This window comes from Chrysochloris asiatica, unplaced genomic scaffold, assembly GCF_000296735.1.
Source record: "Chrysochloris asiatica unplaced genomic scaffold, ChrAsi1.0 scaffold00059, whole genome shotgun sequence".
NCBI classification, from domain to species: domain Eukaryota; kingdom Metazoa; phylum Chordata; class Mammalia; order Afrosoricida; family Chrysochloridae; genus Chrysochloris; species Chrysochloris asiatica.
The window spans coordinates 4,525,530-4,546,530 of NW_006408577.1; the positions used below are offsets into that span (position 1 = coordinate 4,525,530).

At 37.3% G+C, this 21,001-nt stretch overlaps 1 protein-coding gene and 1 pseudogene across 3 annotated transcripts in view; both read right to left on the reverse strand.

Moving 5' to 3' along the window:
* Window positions 1-21,001, reverse strand: part of PDE1A (phosphodiesterase 1A, calmodulin-dependent) — a 518,212-nt gene that overhangs the window by 445,212 nt on the left and 51,999 nt on the right. Inside the window, exon 3 of one of the 3 annotated variants that reach the window (XM_006864025.1) lies at window positions 10,121-10,179. The exons of the other annotated variants lie outside the window; for them this stretch is intronic. The gene's annotated coding sequence lies outside the window, so the exon portion shown is untranslated. The remainder of the gene's footprint in view (window positions 1-10,120; window positions 10,180-21,001) is intronic. 3 annotated transcript variants of the gene reach the window in all.
* On the reverse strand, window positions 19,358-20,024 carry LOC102815580 (annotated as a pseudogene).

Consider the following 21,001-nt stretch of genomic DNA (forward strand, 5'->3'; position numbering starts at 1 on the left):
AATCCATCTCCATAAGTGTCTTTCCGTTTTTCACTGACACTTTACCAAGCATAATGATCTTCTCCAGGGACTGGCCCCTTCTGATAATATATTCAGAGTACATGAGATGAAGACTTGCCATTCTTGATTATAAGCCTCCTGCCAGGAATTTTTCAAGGACAGTTTGTTCATTCTTCAGTAAGTCCATGGCATATATCATATTCTTTTTTTTTAAGTTTTTATTGTGGATTGAGTGAAAGTTTACAGGGCAGATCATCAGTTTTACATTCAACAAATCATACACCTTGTTTCCTTACAATGATTATAAGCCCCTCCGTATGCCATCAGATAATAGTATTTCTATTCACTTTAGCGCTCTCTCTCTCTCTCTCTCTTTTTTTTTTTTTTTAACATTCAGGCATATATAATAATTTACACCAACAAAGGGCACATTTTGCAAGTCTGCCTTCTGGCCACCAGCTCTCAGTCCCTCTCTTCCCATGAATCTAGAGTCCTCAGCTGCTCCCTCTCTTCATGTCCCCATCTCTGTCTCCCTCTCTGCTGTTGCTGCTTCTCTGGATAAGGTCCCACATTCCACTTGTGCTCTTCTCCCTTGATGGTCCTAGGGTCCTTTGTTTATGGACTGTAAGATTAACTACTCCCCCGTTTTTGTTACAAAACTTCTACCTTTACAATTGTGACATTCACAATTAGTCATGGTAACTATTACTCACTACTGAATCATAAGGATCTTATCCCTGTCTCTTTTAATCAGACCCATCTAGACAAGATGCAAACTATTCAGTGGGGACTCTTTCTTCCACCACACACTCTAAAACTAAATAAACTCCCTCTTGAAACCTTGTAAAACAGTCACTTCGTGCCTTTATCACCCCCTCATTTTAGGTTGTCAATGTCTAAGTTGCCTGTCCCTATCTACCCTGCGTACAGAGGGGATAGCATTGATACTTGATGTGAAGACTCCTTCCCTCTCTATTGGTATTTAGAGTTACTACCTCCAAGAGTATAGGTCAAGTTCATCAATTTGTAGCAATTTACCCTTGTTTCCTTTATTAAAAAAATGTTTTGTTTTGTTTTTTTATCTTCCTCTAGTCAAGTTCTGATTACCAAGCCATCGAGGGTAGGTCAAATAGGTACTATTTGCAAATATGGGTGTTCTTGTGCATCCCCCCCTTACTTCATATCAGCTGGATGCTTCACTCTCAGTTTTAGCTCTCTGTGGCTCTGTCTTTGTCCATGGACTCAGTTGTCCCCAGGTCTCACCCCACTTTGGAGCAGCCAGCCCTTCTTCTCTATTTCATCTCCAGATCAACAGGATTCCATATCCCATATTTTTCACCAACAATTCAAATGCACCAGCTCCTCTTCAAAGTTCCTTATTCATTGTCCAGCTTTCACATGCATGGGTAGAGATTGATAATGCCATGGCTTAGTTCAGGCATAACTTAATCCTCCAAGTGACATCTTTGATTTTGCAGATTTGCCCACTGCAATACATCATTTTATCTCTTGACATCTGCTTCTATGGATGCTAATTGTGGATCCGAGGAAAATGAAATCCTTTACAACTTTAATCTTTTCTTTATTTAGCATGATATTATTTACTGATCCAGTTGAGAAGATTTTTGTTTTCTTTATGTTGAAGTATAATCATGGTATGGTGCTGTGGGTTAATGTGCTGGATTGCAAAATCAGTTTGAACCAGACGGTTGGAAGTTCAAGCTCCACAGCTGCCCCTAGGAAACCCTATATAGGGTTGCTATGAGTTCAAACTGACACAATAGTACTTAACAACAACAATCCATACAGAAGACTATAGTCTTTGATCTTCATCAGTAAATACTTTGAGCCCTCTTCACTTTCAGTAAGCAAGGGTGTGTCATCTGCATATTTCAGATCACTAATGAGCCTTCCTCCAATTCTGATACTGCATTCTTCTTCATATACTCCATCTTTTCAGATTATTTGCTTAGCATGCTGATTAAATAAATATAGTGAAAATAATGGATGTTGAGTGAAAGCATATTGTATAAAGGCACTAACAGTAATAACATTAGAAAGTACTTTGTATATAAATATTGGTTTTGTTCTTGTGTAAAGTATGTTCTCTTCATATGGCATAACTAAATTAATAAACAGCTATTAAGCAGCAGTTAAATTTCAATGTTTACATGAGAAACATGGATTTGGTTTAATGAAGGTGTGAAACACTGAATGCCAAAAATACGATCAGTTTACTTTAAGAAATAATTTTATTACTTCTGTTGGAAAAAGTAAAATGCTAGCTCTGTTAGATTTAAGCCAAAATCCCCATACATTTTTTGTTGATAATGGGAAGTGCTCATCTATAAGCATTTATAGGTGAAAAATTAGCAAGGGTACACAATTCAGAAATTTATGATATTGAGATATTAAAAAACAAAACAGTAGACATAGTGAATACACTGAATGAAAATTTCATGAAGATACAGGTCATCGTGTCTTGAAATAATATGGAATAATAGTGATACAATGGGAAATGAACAAAGATAATCCTGACCTACCAATCAAGTGTGAAAAGGCTAAATCTAACACTTTGAAACTAATCCTCAATCAGAGACAAGTACCCCAAGAAAGAATTTCACAATTTAAAATGTCAATATTTTTAGTTGCTTGTTAGTTAAGGCATTTTATTCAGAACCTAATTCTATGGGGGTTTTTTGTTAGAATTTTTAAAGCAGGGAAACAATACCTGCAAAATCCGTACATTCATGAAACTGCCATTTTAGCTCAGGAAAACAAAAGCCAAATAAATAAGATGCCAGGTGATGACAAGAACTATAAAAAATGAGTAATGAAACAGTGAGACAGAGTGTGATAAAGTAATATACTATATTTGGTATTAATTTGGTCTTTACAGTAAAAATCTGAAGTACATAAATAGGGTTTGTCTGTGCCAAGTCTTAAAGATGAGGAAAGGAAGGTTCAAAGAAACAAGCTGGAAGTAGTCAATCAAGACAAAGTCCCTGAATTCACAACTCAATCTTGCACTTGGTTTATGATGCCACCTGGCCTCTGGTTAGAGGGAATTATGTTCATTTGAAGAACTTTCCTTAACAAAGCAATATGTGAAGTCAGACCTGCTGTGAAGACAATCACTTTTTTTAGAACACTAGATAGCAAAAACAACCAAGTTATCATAAATTGTCACTAATTAAAATGATGACAAGTGCTCTCATAATTGCATAAAGAACTGCTCCAATCCACTCATCTATTCATTAGTGGTACAACTTCTTCTCATCTATCATATTTTAATGATCACACTTTAAGCTTAATAATACCCTTCCTTTTTTCATTTTTGTTTTTATGCAATACAATGGGAACACTTTACATTAATATAACAAACACTTTTGAAATATGTTCCCTGGGCTCATAAAATCTTTTATGACTTCATTATAATTTTATTTCACAATTTTCATTTATTCCTGGAATAAACAGTACACATGTCTATTACTTGGTAATAAATTAATATCAACAAATATGTCTATTTGTAAATTGTCAAAACATAGTTAATGCAAGTGTGCTGCACCAATGTCAAAGACAGAAATATTTATAAAAAGTAATGCCCTTAGCATCTCATGAGAATTATTTAGAGCTCATATACAATCTAAGCTCCCAAAGCAGGCAATGCTGTACTTCTCCCCAAACAAGAGGCTTTCTCCAATGCATATTGGAAAGAGAGTGAATCATGAAAATTTACTTCAGTACTGGCAGATCTGCTTTAAATATTTGTCTCTTTCTTGTTCTACCAAATCATATTCTGGGATCTGCCTTATAAGCATTTATAGTCACATATGTGACTATATCTGTTGAGTTAAACTTGTCTAGAAAAGGAATTTATTTGAAGAATATTGGCTGGCTAGACTCTCATTCTACCACTGATCTCTGACTACCCATGTCTCTCCTTCAATAATTCCAAATTTAGAGTCTGGTCAAAAGCATCCAGTTGACGGGCCTAGGTACCTAAAAGAACGCTAGCTGCCAAGGAAGGAGAATGACTGTCATTATGAGTGTTACAATCCTAACTCTACCAGTTAGGAGAATTCTAACAAAGGAATTGAGTGTTAATACACCTTCCCTTACCTCCTCCCCAAACACTTTAACAAATATTTATTATTACATGTATTCCTTCCTTAAATTCCAAAGCTTCTGGAGAACTATCTTCCCCATTGTGCATAGGAGTAAATGAATAAATATAATTTATCAGGCATGACATAAATAGGGGCTCAGTAAGTATTTGCTAATTGACTTAAATTAATAATCCCACATTACTATGGATAATATACTGATAAAGTTGCTATTTTTATTGCTCTGAAAAGTTTCTCTTCTTTTATGGCACATGCCAGACTCATAAAATCAATAAAGGGGAATTCTTTTATTCATTAAAAAAAATCATTTATACAAGGAAACAATCTTTTTTTTTTAAAAAATGGTAACTTGACTTTCTTGCTCAAATACATAGTAAAACACTTGAAAATAATAACATTGTTTCATGAAACAAACCAAAATTAATTAAATTCTATCTCATTAATCATTAAACTTATTAATTTCTGCATTTACTGCTATCTATTGCAAAAGTGCTTACGAACAGTATGAAAATATAGATGTCATTGATGTATTCTCTATTTTTATTTCTAATTGGGTTGCTTAATTCAATAGCAGTAGTTAGTTTAGGTTCAGTTTTGGGGTATACATAAGATCCAGAAATATCTAGTAACTCAGTATCAATAGTCTATCCATTACTACTCCCATCTAAGAGATTTTTACAGTCAAGAGGCAATGAAACTGTCTAATTTTAGTGCTGTGTTTTCACTCCACAAATCTTTTACAACTAGTTGTTTATATTATGGTTCCTACATAAACCTCCAAAAACTACACAAGATTACTTTCTGAACCTCAATGATTTATGAATTTGTCCCTGGTTTGCCTGACAAGTCCAAATTTAGTACAATATATACTTTCTGAAAAGGCACTCTAGATAGCAAAAAGTTGTTGGGTTTTTTTTGCTAATTTTTTTTTTTTTTAATTTAAAGGATTATTTCTACTTAGTGGCTACGAGTCAGTTTGATAACCTCAAGGTCAGCAGTTCAAACTACCAGTCGTTTTGTGGGAGAAAGATGAGGCTTCCTGCTCCTGTAAAGATTTACAGCCTCAGAAACCCTACTCAGGGTCGCTATGAGTCGGCACCAACTCCACAGCACACCACCACCACCACCACCATACTGTATGAAAGGAGCCCTGGTAGTGCAGTGGCTACAGTGTTCAAAGAGTTGTGATTCAAACCCATCAGTTGCTCCATGTGTCACTCTGCTTCCTTCAAGATTACAGCCTTGGAAACTCTATGGGGCAGCTCTACTCTGTCCAGTAAGATCGCTATAAATTAGAATTGACTTAACAGCAACAGGTTTGGTTCTGGTTTTCTACAGACTTTCTACTGAAATATATATTTGAATTAGTCTTTGCAACAAACAGATCAATATCTGTAACAATAGCTGTGAATTATTCAATAGATATAAAACAAGATATAATGCAGTATGCAATGTAACTCATTTCTTTTAAAAAATTTAAAGGATTAGTTCTACTTCTTAATTCCATTTATGCTTTTTGAATATTGTTGTTGTTTATTTCCTTCATTCTATTTTATAAAATGGCTTTTCTTTCTTTTAAATAGAGAAGGACTAAGAAATAGCCTGCAGTAGTGTTGGGGGCAGTGGTGTTTCCATAATAGATTCCATGCCTTCCAGCTGGTAAACCCAGATTCCATTAAATCCCAGATAATGCACCTCAAGCACAGCCAACATAGTTCTGTCACCTGTAGAGGCTTTTGTGTCATTATGATGGTAAATCAGTTTGACCAGAGCTTCCAGACTATACCAAACTACAAAGAAAGGTCTATTGCTCTACTTCCAAAAATCGGCCAATGAATACTCTATAGATCACAAGTCTGATTTTGTTGTGTATGAGATGACTGTGAGTCAGGGACAAGCTCAACAGTACCTGCCAACAACAAGGTAGTGATAAGATCATTGGCTTGACAGTCAAGACCTGGGGTCTATCTATGTGTTACTTTGCAAAAGTTTCTGAATTTTTTTGAACTTGAGTTTCCTCATTCATGAATTAGACCATTCCTTCTAATTCACATAATTCTGAATTCTTTAAAAAAACAAAACAAAACTGCTGTACCAGTCAAGTATATCAGAAGCAGAGCCTCCATACAATGTGTAATCATTTGCTTAGACAGAGCTCTGGATTGCAAAGCTCATGACACCAATACTGAAAATGACTTGGCTTGAAGTGTTTAAAGACAGACTTATCAGTTGAAAGAATAAAAAGAAAGTAATCATCCTCTCAGTGAACACATCATCACCTCTATTTTATTTTACTTCTAATATGCAAATGAAGGTTTCTCCATAATTTAAAAAAAAAAAACTTGTTCAGGATGAGCCTGAGGTTTTGATGTTCTTGTATATTATATAGATTACATGGGTTTATATTTTATATAGTTTTATAACCAGAATGTTAATTACAAGGTAAGTAATGTCATGTACTTACTTTGGCCCTTCCATATAAATTACCAGAGAGAGTCAAGTATATAGAAAGGCAAACAAATGTGAAGCTAAGTATCATTTGAGCTAGTAATAGGGTCCTATGAGTCCAAACCCACTCAACAGCACACAACACTACCAACAACAACAGTAACCCCTAAGTAGATATCTCTTACACAGTGGTGCAGCCTAGGCCTCTCACCTTCTCCTGTTAACAGCTAGTATCCTGTGCTTTTCTTTGGTGGCTGCACAGATCTAACCCTCCCATTCTCACACTCTCACATCTAGTGGAAGACTCCCCTTGGCTGTCGTTGTTGAGTATCACTGAGTCAGTTCCAATTCATAGTAACCTTGCAAAGGGTTCCCAAGGAGCTGCTGGTAGGTTTGAACTGCTGACCTCATGGTTAACAGTCTAGTCTTATCCTACAGCACCATACTAGGACTCCATCACGATCCATATATCTCAGAAAATTTCACTTATATCTCATAGCTTTGACTGAATCACAAGCCACCTGTGAACCAGTTCTGATTAACCCATTGCCTTTAAGTCGATTCAGACTCATAGGACAGCATAGAACTGCCGTAAAGAAGTTCAAAACTACCAGCCATTCCAAAGGAGAAAGATGAGGCTTTCTGCTCCCATAAATATTTACAGCCTCAAAAACCCTACATATGGTAGCTGTGTGTCGGAATTGACTCCAAAGCACCCTGCCACTACCATTAATCTTGATGGAAGTAGATTGCCATGCCTTTCTCCCACAGAGCACTTGGTGGGTTCCAACCATAACTTTTTGGTTAGCAGCCAAATACTTAACCACCGCACCAAAAGGGTTACTGATTTCTGATTAAAGTCACTGTCATTAAGTCAATTCGAACTCATACTGAATCTACAGGACACAGTAGTGTTGTTCATAGCGTTCCTAAGGATATAAATTTTTATAGGAGCACACCTGTTCATCTTTCTCTCATAGACTTGCTGGTGCCTTGAAACTGCCAACCTATGGTTAGTAACCCAATGGCCTAACTCACAGCAGTACTACGATTCCTTGAGTTCTCATTGTTGTTAAGTGCTGTTGAGTTGGTTCTAACTCATAGCAACCCTGTATAGGGTTTCCAAGGAACGGCTAGTGAGTTTGAACTAGCAGCTTTGAGATTCAAACTGACCTCGGGGTCCAGTACATTATCCTATTTTTGTTGATAAGTGTCATTGAGTCGATTCCAACCCACAGCAACACTGTATAGGGTTTCCAAGGAGTAGCTGGTGAGCTCAAACTAACGACCTTGCAGTTCAAAGAACTTTAAAGTCTGATGCATTAGCCCACAGTGCCACACCAGAACTCCCTACGTTGCTGTTGTTGTTAGGTGCCATCAAGTTGGTAGCAACTCTTAGTGACCCTATGCACAACAGAATGAAACAGTGCCCAGTCCTGGGCCAACCTCACAATTGTTGCCAAACTTGAACCCATTGATGTTGCCACTTTGCCAATCCATTTTGCTGGGGGTCTTCCTCTTTTCTCTGACCTTCCACCTTACCAAGCATGATATCCTTTTCCAGAAACTGGTCCCTACAGACAATATGTCCAAAGTATAAAAGATGAAGTTTAGCCATCCTGGCCTCCAGGAAGTACTCTGGCTTCACTTCTTCCAATGTAGATCTGTTTGTTCTTTTGGTGCTTTTAATATTCTCCCCCAGCACCATAACTAAAATGCATCAATTCTTCTATGGTATTCCTTATTCGTTGTCCAGCTTTTGTATGCAGGTGAGGTTATTGAAAATACCATGGCCTGGGTCAGGCACACCTTAGTCCTCAAGCTGATATTTTTGCTCTTCAACACCTTAAAAAGGTCTTGTGCAGCAGGTTTGCCTAATGCAATACATCATTTGATTTCTTGGCTGATGCTTTCATGAGTGTTAATGGTTATTTCAAGAAGAATGAAGTCCTTGACAATTTCAATCTTTGCTCCGTTGATAAGAATATTGTTTATTGGTCCAGTGGTGAGGATTTTTGTTTTTCTTTACATTGAGATGAAATCCATACCAAAGGCTGTGCTCTTTGATCTTCATCAGTAAGTATTTTAAGTCCTCTTCACTTTCAGCAAGCTAGGCTGTATCATCTGCATTATCACAGGTTGTTAATGAGTCTTCCTCCAATCCTGATGCCTTGTTTTTCTTCATCTAACCCAGCTTCTCAGATGATTTGCTCAGCATACAGTTTGAATAAGTATGGTGAAAGAATACAACCCTGTCACACACCTTTCTTCATTTTAAACCATTCAGTGTTCCCATGTTCTGTTAGAGCAACTGCCTCTTGGTCCATGTACAGATTCCTCAAGAGCACAATTAAGTGTTCCAGGATACTCATACTTCGCAATGTTGTCCATAGCTGTCAAGATCCACAGACTTGAAAGCCTTTGCCTAGTAAATAAAGCACAAGTAAACATCTTTCTGATATTCTCTGCTTTAAGCCAAGATTCATCTGACGTTAGCAATGATATTCCTCGTTCCACATCCTCTTCTGAATCTGGATTGAACTTCTGGAAGTTCTCTGTCAATATATGCTTGCAGCCATTTCTGTATTAGCTTTAGTAAAACTTTACTTGCATGGGATATCAAAGATATTGTCCAATGATTTCCACATACCATTGAGTCACCTCTCTTTGGAATGGGCACAAATATGGATCTCTTCCAATCAGTTGGCCAGGCAGTTGTCTTCCAAATTTCTTGGCATATATGAGTGAGTTCCTCCAGTGCAGCCTCACTTTCTTGAAAGATTATGATTTGTAGTCCAATTCTGGTGACTTGTTCTTTGCCAATTCCTTCAATGCACCTTGGACTTCTTCCTTCAGTATCACTGGTTCTTGATCATATGCTACCTCTTGAAACAGTTGAACAGCAAACATTTCCTTTTGGTACAGTGACTCTGTGTATTCCTTCCATCTTCTTTCGATGCACATTGCATCATTCAATAATTTGCCCAGAGAATCCTTCAATAATGAGATTGAGGCTTGAATTTTTTTTCTAGTGCACCTGAAATCCAGAAGTTGGTGGGCTTTAGCTGCTGACCTTGTGGTTTGCAGTCCAAAAGAGATTTATTCTTTCCGTTTTTGAAAATTTAAAGCAAAAGAGATTAGGGGTTAAATTTTTCACAAGGTGTTTTATATTTACTAGCTTTAAAATGAGGCATTTGATCTATTTTTTGCTGTGATTAATGTTCTGTGTCTTATTTACAAGAAGACCCAAATTCCAAGGACCTCAACACGTGAAAAAAATAAAATTAGTTAAAAGCTAAAATCTCTCTCACCCTCATGTATCCACAGCATTCACAGCAGAAAGCATTTACTATTCGCTCTTCATCCTTTAACCTTCAAACTTGAAATTTAGGAAGCAAACCCATTCTGATTTTCTGCTTTATGTGAAAGAAGAGAATATTTATGCTGAACTATGTCTCAACTAGGAAAAAATGTTACCTGCTGACATTTTGATGGCTTCATATGATAACACTGGTTATCATATGAAAGGAGTTGTGGAGGAATACTTTTATTTTTTTCTGACAAAGAGGAGCAGGAACAATTCAAGAATCCTCCCACTCACATACTGTTTTATAAAATGGAAGAACAAGTATACTTCAGAAGGCAAAAATTTTATATTTTCTTAATATTGATTAATAAATATATAAAAGATAATGAAGCCCAGGTGCCTATAGGGTTCAAACCATGTCAACTATTTATCATTTATTAAAAATTCAGATTTTATTTTCAAAATCACAGAAAAGCACAAATTCAAGAGAAGCAAAAGCATGAAATAACTCCCTAGAATTGTTGAGGTCTTCCAAGGAGCCCCTGTAGGAGTCCATGGTAACCAAAATCTCTCCTGGCAAAAAAAAAAAAAAAAAGGAGACTAAGCCAAAATGATGGAAAAGAACAGCTTCTACACAGTTCAACTCCTCATTTCACCCATTTGATAAATGAGGTTAAACTCACCAGTCACCCCTCAGAAACCCTATACAGGGTCGTTATGAGTCAGAACTGACTCAAGGACACTTAATAACAACACCACCACCAAGACGTCAGCTAGGCTGTCTCTTCTCCATCCTGAGTTAACCAGGGATACTATACAATGCCTAGGATCCAGAACTTCACATTTTAGTCTTTAGACTACGATGGAGACTCTAAAAGAATTGCTCACCTCCAGAAACCCCAAGAAGGACTGTAAGGTGAATTTATAATATTTAAAAGATTAAAAACACAAACAACAACCACACATACATACACACACACACACACACACAAACAGGTGAAGAACAGCAGAGCCCTCCCTAAGACTGAAAGACCGTAGTTGTTGGATGGTCCCTAGAAGTTTCTGTGAACTGGAATAATTTAAGATATTCTGAACTGTGTGTTGCTGTTGTTGTTAAGTGCTGTTGAGTCATTTCTGACCCATAGTGACCCTGTATAGGGTTTCCAAGGAGAGGCTGGTGAGCTTGAACCACCGAACTTGTGGTTCAAAACGACTTTGCAGTCCAGCGCATTAGCCCACAGCACCACACCAGGACTCTGAAGGGTGTGTTCGGGTAGGATATAGTTGTGAGAAATTATTTAGTTATTGTGAAATCATTTTATCTTTATTGTTGTTGTTGTTAAGTGCCATTGAGTCAGTTCCGACCCATAGCAGCCATGTATAGGGTTTCCAAGGAGTGACTGGTGAGCTTGAACCGCCAACCTTGCAGTTCAAACAGCTTTGCAGTCTGGTGCATTAACCCACAGTGTAGGATCCATTAAATACTTCAGGATGTTTTTTAAGTGTGCTAAACTCGTCTTTTAATCATTAGCAATGATGCATATACAAAGTAGTCCTATTTTCCACTGGTATAATCATTAGAATCATTCATCATAGGAACAAAGAGAATCCCACCCACTTCCAAAGACGTTCAGTGCTCAGAACAAGTCACTAGGATATGAAGATAAAGAGTCAAATATCTTTAAAGCCAAATTTCCAAAACTTAATGACACATAAAGACTATATTCAGAATCATTCTTCAAATTCAGAATATAATGCATTTCCAGCTCTAAAAATGATACCTGGCAAGAAAATTTTGTAAAGATGAAACAATTTTATCTCTAGAAATATCAAGTCCAGATTCATTTTTTAAAAAAGTCTGGGCAGTGACAGAACTTAAGTAGCATTCTGGCATCAAAGGAAAAGCTATTTCTAATTGTTTCTTAAGTGAAGTATTTGCCTTTGATGAAGTTGTGCTACTTCTCTGAGCCGTAGTTCTCATAGAGAAGCAGAAATTAAGCAGCAGCACAGTTCTATCTTAGTGAATGCACAGAAACAGAACCCTACTGGGCGCGCTGACAGTATAGTTAGTAACATCATCATGACTGGAGTAGGACATGATGATGGAAACAGATTGAAATGGGAGGTTGGAAACTTGAGTAAAGCTCTAAGGAAGAAGACTGGTTGTTGTTAGGTATTGTCAGGTTTGTTCCAACTCATAACAACTCTATGCACAACAGAAAAAAAACATCACCCAGTCCTGCACAAGTCTCACAATTTTTGTTACATTTGAGCCCATTACTGTACCTGTCCATCTCATGGGAGGTCCTCCTTTTTTCTCTGATCTTTCACTTTACCAAGTATAATGTCCTTCTCCAGGGGCTGGTCCTTCATGATAATATGTCTGAAGCATGACATATTCTTACTTAGAGGGCTAGACAGGGTTAATAACTTTGTTTTGTAAATAATATTGGACATATTAGAGCAAGGAATAAGCATTTCCTTTATATAAAGTGTTAATTTGTGTTGTGGAAAGTATATAGTCAAACTTACCAAACAATGTTTCACTAGGAAAGAAGTTTTTTGCATATTTATTATATCTAGAATCCCACAGAACTCAAATATGAATTTCCTGTTTTTCAAATAACTTTTATGGATTTAGAAAGATGTACAATAACCCTAGGGGAACTGGTTCAGACAGTCTAGAAGTCTAGATGAGTCAATATGATGTCCAGAAAACTGTTTTCAAAGAGTCTTGTTGGTGCAACAGCTAAGATGCTACTGGAAAGGTTGGTAGACTGAACTCACCTAGCAGCTCCACAGAAGAAAGACCTGTATAGGGTTTCCAGGGAGAAGCTGGTGAATCTGAACTACCAATCTTGTGGTTCAAACCAACCTTGAAGTCCAGTGCTTTAGCCCACAGTACCACACAAGAACTAGAATATTCTATGGGGACATTCCACTACTTCACATGGGGTTATTATGAGTTCAAATCCACTTGATAGCACATAACAAAAGTTTCATTTGTTAATGAGTTGCTTTTGGTAGAGCTTTAGTCAATCCAGCTAGACATAAATATCCTCTCTTTGGATTTGTTGTTGTTGTTAGGTGCCATTGAGTAGGTTCGGGCTCATAGAAACCCTGTATAGGGTTTCCAAGGAGTGCCTGATGCGTTTGATGCACCTACCTTTTAGTTCAAACCAACCTTGTGAATCAGTGCGTACCCTATAGCACTATACCAGGTTAGTTTTCTAATTTTCCCATCATGGACTATGCTAAGATAACAAATATTTCTCAGTATGAAAATTAAAATGTACAGTTAAATGCCATTTCCTAAGTATTAAGTGAGCAGCTATTGTCTTCCAAGGGTTATTATAGAAATAGCTACTTTATAGTTAACAAGAAAACAGTGGCTGCAACTTAAGTCTAGTGAGAGAAATAAATTATGTGATATGCTCTGTGATGTCGATAAGCACAGGGTGCTGTAAAATTATAATAGAGATGTTTCTAAACCAGTCTTATGGCCCAGGAAGGATTCAGAAGCTGGGCTTATATAAAAGGACACCTGACAGCTAAGGAGCAGTTTGCTCTGTGATGCAAGTATTGATGTAAGAAACCGTATGCAAGTAGGTAATATAAATGGAAATATTCACAGAGTGAAGAAAGTCTCTATTGTGTTATAGAACACTTAGAATAAAAGATTTTTAACATGGCACATTAGGCTCAATCCTGTGGGAGATGACATTTGACTTCACATTTTCACAGAGATACACTATGACTATTTTGATACTGAGATTTGTTTTTCATGAATTACCTTGTCTGTTCTAAGAGATTTTTTTTGAACTTGAGTGCTGCATGTAGGTGGAATAACATTTCAAATAGTTGAAATTATATACACTTATCTAAAAAAACAGAGGGTAGCAAATGACAATCTTCACAATTTAGTGAACTAAAATTTCTAAATGGTTTTGTGGAAATCAGCTTGTTTTACAGAACAATACATTCAGATCCAGAGACAGATATCCTCTTATATCAACAAATATAATTCATAAACATATGGTTTTGGAAAATTTATAAAAATTATAAAGAGATACATTGAAATCACCATTCACTTATAATAGGGGTAACATATTAGAAAAGTAATATATATCAGGCAAATGAAAAATATGAACAGGAAACTTTACCTTCCTCTTTCATACTTTGGACATATTGTCAGGAGGGACCAGTCGCTGGAGAAGGATAACATGTTTGGTAAGGTGGAGGGTCAGAGAAAAAGAGAAAGACCCCAGCAAGATGGATTGACAAAGTGGCAGCATCAATGGGCTAAAGTGTGGCAACAATTGTGAGGTTGGCCCAGGACCAGGCAGTGTTTCGTTCTGTTGTGCATAGGGTCATTGTGAGTTTGTACCAACTTGATGGCACCTAACAACAACAACAACCACAAAAGTGACCGCACTTAGTCCCATAACTATTAGAAGTCTCCAAGGTTTTTTGTTGTTGTTTTTTAAACCTTGAGATTATTGACTGTATTTCAGAAAACCCAGTTGAAATTTAAAGAAGCAAAGAGTTGTCTTCAATCTGGATTTGGATTCCTTGTATCTGGGCTAAAATGAGACTGACCTTATAAAGCAAAATCAAAATTAAGATAAAAATCTACTGTGTTTATTTGCCAAGATATAACAGCCTAATACATTAATGTTATGCATTAATCACTATGATATTATATCGATGAATGGAGAAAATGCTGAATGAAGAATGCATTTCTCTTTACTTGGGTCTACAAGAAGCACTCATAGAAGAAATAATCAAGAAATCAAAAGATGTGTTGCATTTGGCAAATCTGCTGCAAAAGACCTCTTTAAAGTGTTCAATAGCAAAGATATCGCCTTAAGGACACAAGCCAAGGCATTTCCCAGTGTCTCATTTGCAAGCAAAAGTTAGAGAGTGAATAAAGAAATCCAAAGAAGAATTGTTGCATTTGTATTATGGTGTTATCAAAGAATATTAAATATACCACAGACTGCCTGAAGAATGAACAAATCAGTCTTGGAAGAAGTAAAGTCAGAATGCTTCCTAGAGGGAGGATGGTAGGATTTTGTCTCATATACTTTGGACATGTTGTCAGGAGGGCCCAATCCCAGGAGAAGGACATCTTACTCGGTAGAAGCAAAAAAAAAACAAAAAAAACAAAAGCAAAGATTTAGTTCAGTGAGATGGATGACAGGATGGCAGCAACAATGGGCTTACACATAGTAATGACTGTGAGCAGGTGCAGAACTGGGCAGTGAGAACTGGGCAGTGTTTCATTATATTTTACGTAGGGACACTATGAGTCGAAACCAACTGGATGGCACCTAACAACAAATATTATACTGTAATCTGGAAAGACACATTTTTTTTTTTTTTTTTTAGGTTGGTGTCTTGTTTCTTTTTCAAGATCTACTTATTGCTAATTTTTCTTTTTAAAAAAACAGGAAAGAAATTATCACACTATTCAGTGTTCCAACTCTTCAGTGAATGCCAATGAGAAAATCAATGGCTCTGCAATGTGATAGCAAAAATTGTTTCATAAGACACTTTTCTGAAACTTTCTTATCTTAAATGAATTTAAGGCTGGAAAGGACTTCTTGAATATAAAAACCTACATGCAGATTCATAAGCTTCCCTCGATATTAAAATTATAAGCCAAAAAATTATATTCAAGTGTTCACTTAATACACTGTGTACCAGGTGGAGATGGTTATGTGCCATGGAGTCGGTTCCGACTCATAGTGACCCTCCGTAAGGTTTCCAAGGCTGTAAATCTTTACAGGAACAGAAAGCCTCGTATTTCTTCTGCGGAACCACTGGTAGTTTCTAACTGCTGACCTTGAGTTTAGCAGCTCAACTCATAACCACTAAGGTGCCAGAGCTCATTACTGTGTATAAAATAATAAGTATGCACATAGAATAAATATTTAGTTGAGTGTCGGTATTTTAATGGGAGCATGGTGGCTTCATATGATAAATACTGGACTGCGAATCTAAAGGTCTGTGGTTGGAGCTCACCAACCACTCCACAAGAGAAAGATGAGACTTTTTGCTCCCCTGAAGATTTAAAACCTCAGAAACCCTATACAGGGTGGCTTTGAGTTGGAACTAATTGGAGAGCACTTAACAGCAATAACAAGGTATATGCTGCAGTCCCAGGGTGGTGCAGATATTTAATGCACTCAGCCACTAACTGAAACATTGGAGGTTTGAGTCTACCCTGAGGCTCCTCAGAAGAAACGCCTAGTGATCTACTGCTAACAGAAACCAACCACTGAAGCATCTATGGAGCACAATTCTGCTTTGACACAAATGGAGTTGTCATGAGTCACAATCAACTCAATGGCAACTGGTTTTTAAGGTATTTTACTAAATGAAAAAATTACTCTTCATTTTACTTTAGTTTAAGACAAGCTTTTCCTAGATTAGGAAAATATTCTTGTTAGCATTTTTAAACAAGAAAAGGACCAATAGTAATGCCTTGGGCATAACTTGCCTCAGGAAGGTAGGTTATTCAAGGACAAAATTAGCTGCAGGAGGTCTAATGGCTTTGGAATACAATAAACTCACTCCACTCCTAATAGCCATGTGATCTTGAGTGAACTACTTAACTTCTCAAAGCCTTGGTTTCTTTATCTGTAAAATGTGAATTCCTCATTTTGAAGGTTCTTATGTGTATTAAGGAATCCTGGTATGCTTCTGTACCATAAGCACTGGACTGTTAACCACAGGTCCACAGTACAAACTCACCAGCCACTCGTCGGAAATCTTACGCAGAGTTGCTCTGAGTCAGAACCTACTCCATGGCATTTAACAACAACATGAGATGTAAACTTGTGAGAGTGTTGTTAAACCTATTGTTAAGTGCTTGAAGTTAATTCAAACTCCTAGTGGGGTTTCTGAGGAGCAGCTGGTGGGCTTGAACTGTCAACCTTGTAGTTCAAAGTTCAGTGCTGATCCTACAGCACCACACATTAAGTTAGCTCTCTTGGTGATTTATAGAGAATTTATAAAGTTGCAGCATCTTATAAATAAGATAGAAAACAGAAACTATAAATATGATAATAACATGATGAGACATCTTGATTTGACTTTAAAAAATATTGGGTAGAGGAGGGTCAGGTCTTTCAATTGCCTATAGTGTTGCTATGAAGTTTAATCTAAATGAAGACAAAAATATGAATTCCAAGAAAAATATAAAGATAGTGATTTGAACAACTGGGCTCAGGTGCATAAAAATGAAGGCATCTTCATAAATAAGAGTACATGTGAAATCTCCACCTAGAGAAGAATCAGTGTGGCTAGACGCCATTCTGGAGTACCTCCTGTCACATCACTTTTAGGTACATTAATTACTTGGTTAGCTTCTCTAGTCTGAAGGATTTGTCTAATAGCTTCTTGGAAAAGGAAAATAAAAGCTCAGATGCTTTGTGGATCAAATAGGGAGAGAGATTCTGCCCCTACTTATCAAAAAGTAGTAAGTAACACTGGATTACAGGAATAGTTAGATTTCTACATCAGTCATGTAAAGATGAGACTCCAGGAAAGACAAAGAAACAAACATTAAGCTCCACGCTGTATGGGACATCAGCAGTAGATATAGATTGAAGCATCCGGTGATATAAATCATGGGTCTCCACCACCAGTCCAGGAAAGACAGCAAAAGAGAAATGAACTAATACTGAGAGTTTCTCCAACTCTGAGGTCTGAGATTATCTACCTGAGAATGAATGTGGAAACTGAGAAAGGGTATGTAACTCAAGCCACTCCAAAGGACAGGAACTCTGGGACAGAGTTCCTTTATTATTTTGATTTTGTATAAATGATGCTCTCAGAGCTCAGTGGCTCTGTAGGATAAGCACAGTACTGTAAATCACAAGTCAGTGGTTTGAGCCCACCAGTTGTTTCGTGGGAGAACAATGAGGCTTTCGGCTCCCACAAAAATTTAAATCCTCAGAAATACTATTAAGGGTTGCTGAGTAGGAACTGACTCAACACCAATTAACAACAATATACTCTGAGAATGCGAGGGTTACATGTTCTGTGACTAAAATCATTCCTCAAAACAAAATTCCTGGCTATTCACAGTTTTTTTCCCATCATCCTAAAAAATAAGTACTGCCAAATGCTTTCCAACATACCAGATTTTTTTTCTCAACACTTTTGCCTTTAATGAAATCAAGATACAACTTTATTTTATTTCACTTATTAAAAAGGTTTTGTAAGTTTTCTCAGGCCACATACTCATTTTAAAAATACGTAAAACAAGAAGTTTCTGTTTTGTTTTGTTTTTACCCTCAAATACATCCTTCTCAAAAGTAAGTTAACAATAATGATATTTCTATTAATTTGTCTTTTGCCCTTCAAGATAATAATAGTAAATGCTCTTATTTATTTAGGGTTGGATACAAGAGATTAAAAAAAAACAAAATTCCCCTATTTTGTTACTAAAAGGACACTGCAAAAATTAACCTGTGAGCTCAATGAGAAACATCATATAAATATAGAATGGGCTACTCAAATACTGTGAGTAGTTTCTTTTGAAGATGAAATATTGGGATAATAAATATGTATGTCCTACATACACAGATTATTACATTATTAATTGGTATAATTATGTTTGCTAAAATTAGTGTTACCCATTTTAAAGGCTGATTTTGTAATGCATACATTATTTTGATTAAAATACAGCACATTACTTTGCTAACTAGAGCATTTATCATTATTATGATTGAATCTTAATCTCAAAATGGACTCCGGAGCTTCAGCTAGGGTAGAATAAAAGCTTATCAGAATTGTATAGCATATAGTTTTCTAAGTTTTAATAACCCATCTATTAAAAAGGGAACTGTGCCAGTTTACAAAAAAAAAAAATATGAAAATGCAGAACTGGCACATAAAAATGATAGAAGGACATTATTAAAACTTATCAGAAAGCAATGATTATATAAGTATGTTTAATTCTTAAAACACTAAAGCTTTTTGATTTTTATTTTGGCAGGGGTGGGTGGGCTAATTGAATTCAAAAAAAATATTTATTGATATGTGCTAGTGTGGCACTGTGGGCTAATGTGTCAGACTGCAAAGCAGTTTGAACTGCAAGGTCGGTGGTTCGAGCTCACCAGCTGCTCCTTGGAAACCCTATACAGAGTTGCTATGGGTTGGAATTGACTCAATGGCACTTACCAACAACAACATGTGCTAGCTAGGGTTTCAGGTACTTGGAACACATCAGAGAGTAAACAGACCCCTGCCCTCATGGAGCTTACAGTCTAGTGTTTATACCACTTCACCTGCACACTGTGACCCTGGGCACCTATCTGTGCCTCAGGGTCATAAACAAGCCTGGCACAGACATGTGTAGCATGCTTGCTGTCCTGCAGCTGCCAAACCAGACAAAATAGGCTGGAAGTTGATCTTTAGTAAGAAAGCGCTTTGTGAGTAGGTCAGAGGGGTTGGAGCTGGATTATCTGGTGTGCGTCGGCAGTGGGGGTGCTGGGAAGTACCAGGATGGCTTTACAAACCGTTGTTGCTGCTGTTTCTTGGTGGCTGCTTTATTGGCAAGGTCCTCAGCCTTTCCTGTAGCTGTCAGTGCTGTCTCCTTTGCCTTTTCCTTGCCTTCCTTGGTGGTTTCAACAAGTGTTTTGGAAATGGCCTCACCTTGCAGCTTGGCCAAGATATATTCAAAACTCTTCATGGTCTTGGTCACTTTGCTTTTAAACCAGGCCAGACCAAATTCCTGGACAGCTTTGGAGACGCCAAACAAGCTTGAGGAGACCCAGACTTCCCAGCAGATTTCAGTCCAGCAACAGTTATCAGAGTTCACACAGTAAACATCATGTTTTTCCACCACCATCAGCTGGTTGTGGTAGATGCTCCAGGTGAAGGTGGTCATGGTCTGATTCTGTGGGTCCACAATAGAGTCCTCCAGGATATACACCAAGTGAGCAACACTGGCAGGAAACAGTTGCTCTGCCCAGGACAGGAGCTTCTGGTCAGGGGTCACCTCCTAGTGTACTGTGTCCTCCATCAACACGTTTACTGTAGAGATTCAGGTATCAGTGTCAGAAGGCAGTGAACAGTTGATCCCAGGAACTCAGGAGCACGCTCTGGCCCAGGAAACACTTCACCATCAGTCCCAGTCCCGGGGGCAGGCTCAGCACGTGTGCAGCATGAAGCGTGTGCAGTCTGTGGACACGCAGAGGCCAGGTTGGGCTCAGCACACAACCTCCAGGCTTGCAGTTCCATGACCACAGCACCGCGCCCAGCCAGCCACAGTTGCCATGAGGAGTGGCAAAAAAAAAGGACTAAAGCTTTTGTGAACAAAATATAGCTCTGAATTCCCTGCCAGCTGAGGTTAAAAAGGGAAATGTGTTGTGATTTATACACAACTTAAAAGGTGATATATATCAGAAGATATATTTTTAAATATTTGAATTCTATTAAGAGATTGTGTAGTTCTATAAGGATATTGAAGAATAAAATAAACACCATAATAATTCAAAATGCTTCAAAGAAATTAACGTATTTCCATCCTTTAAAGGAATCCCAACAGATAGTCAATCACAGAATGCTGAGGCTCTGTAACAGTAACTGTAAACCAATACATATATGCAGATTTATGATGATCTCACTCACATTCTGGGCAAAACAGAGAAAAATATTGAGCAGTTAGCATGTCTTAGACTATACTTTTCATTAAGTCAATTAGTATTTCTTGATTATAATAAAGTAATAAAATACCGTAAATATAAATTAATATAAATTTTAAAAAGCAATTGCCATTAACTCGACTTTGACCCCCGGTGGCCCCATGTGTGTCATTGTAGGGTTTTGTGTGGCTGATATTTTGGAAATAGATTGCCGGGCCTTTTTTTCCAAGGTGCCTCTGGGTAGACTCAAACTGGTAAACGTTCAGGGACACTAGAGTGCATTATTCACTTTCACCACCAGGGACTCAATTATAATTTTAAAACTTTTGCTATAAAATCAGCTCCAACTCATAGCAATGTTACGTTGTTGTTGTCATGTGCCATCAAGTCGGAACCGACTCATAGCGACCCCATGCACAGCAGAACGAAACAATGTCAGATCCTGGGCCAACCTCACT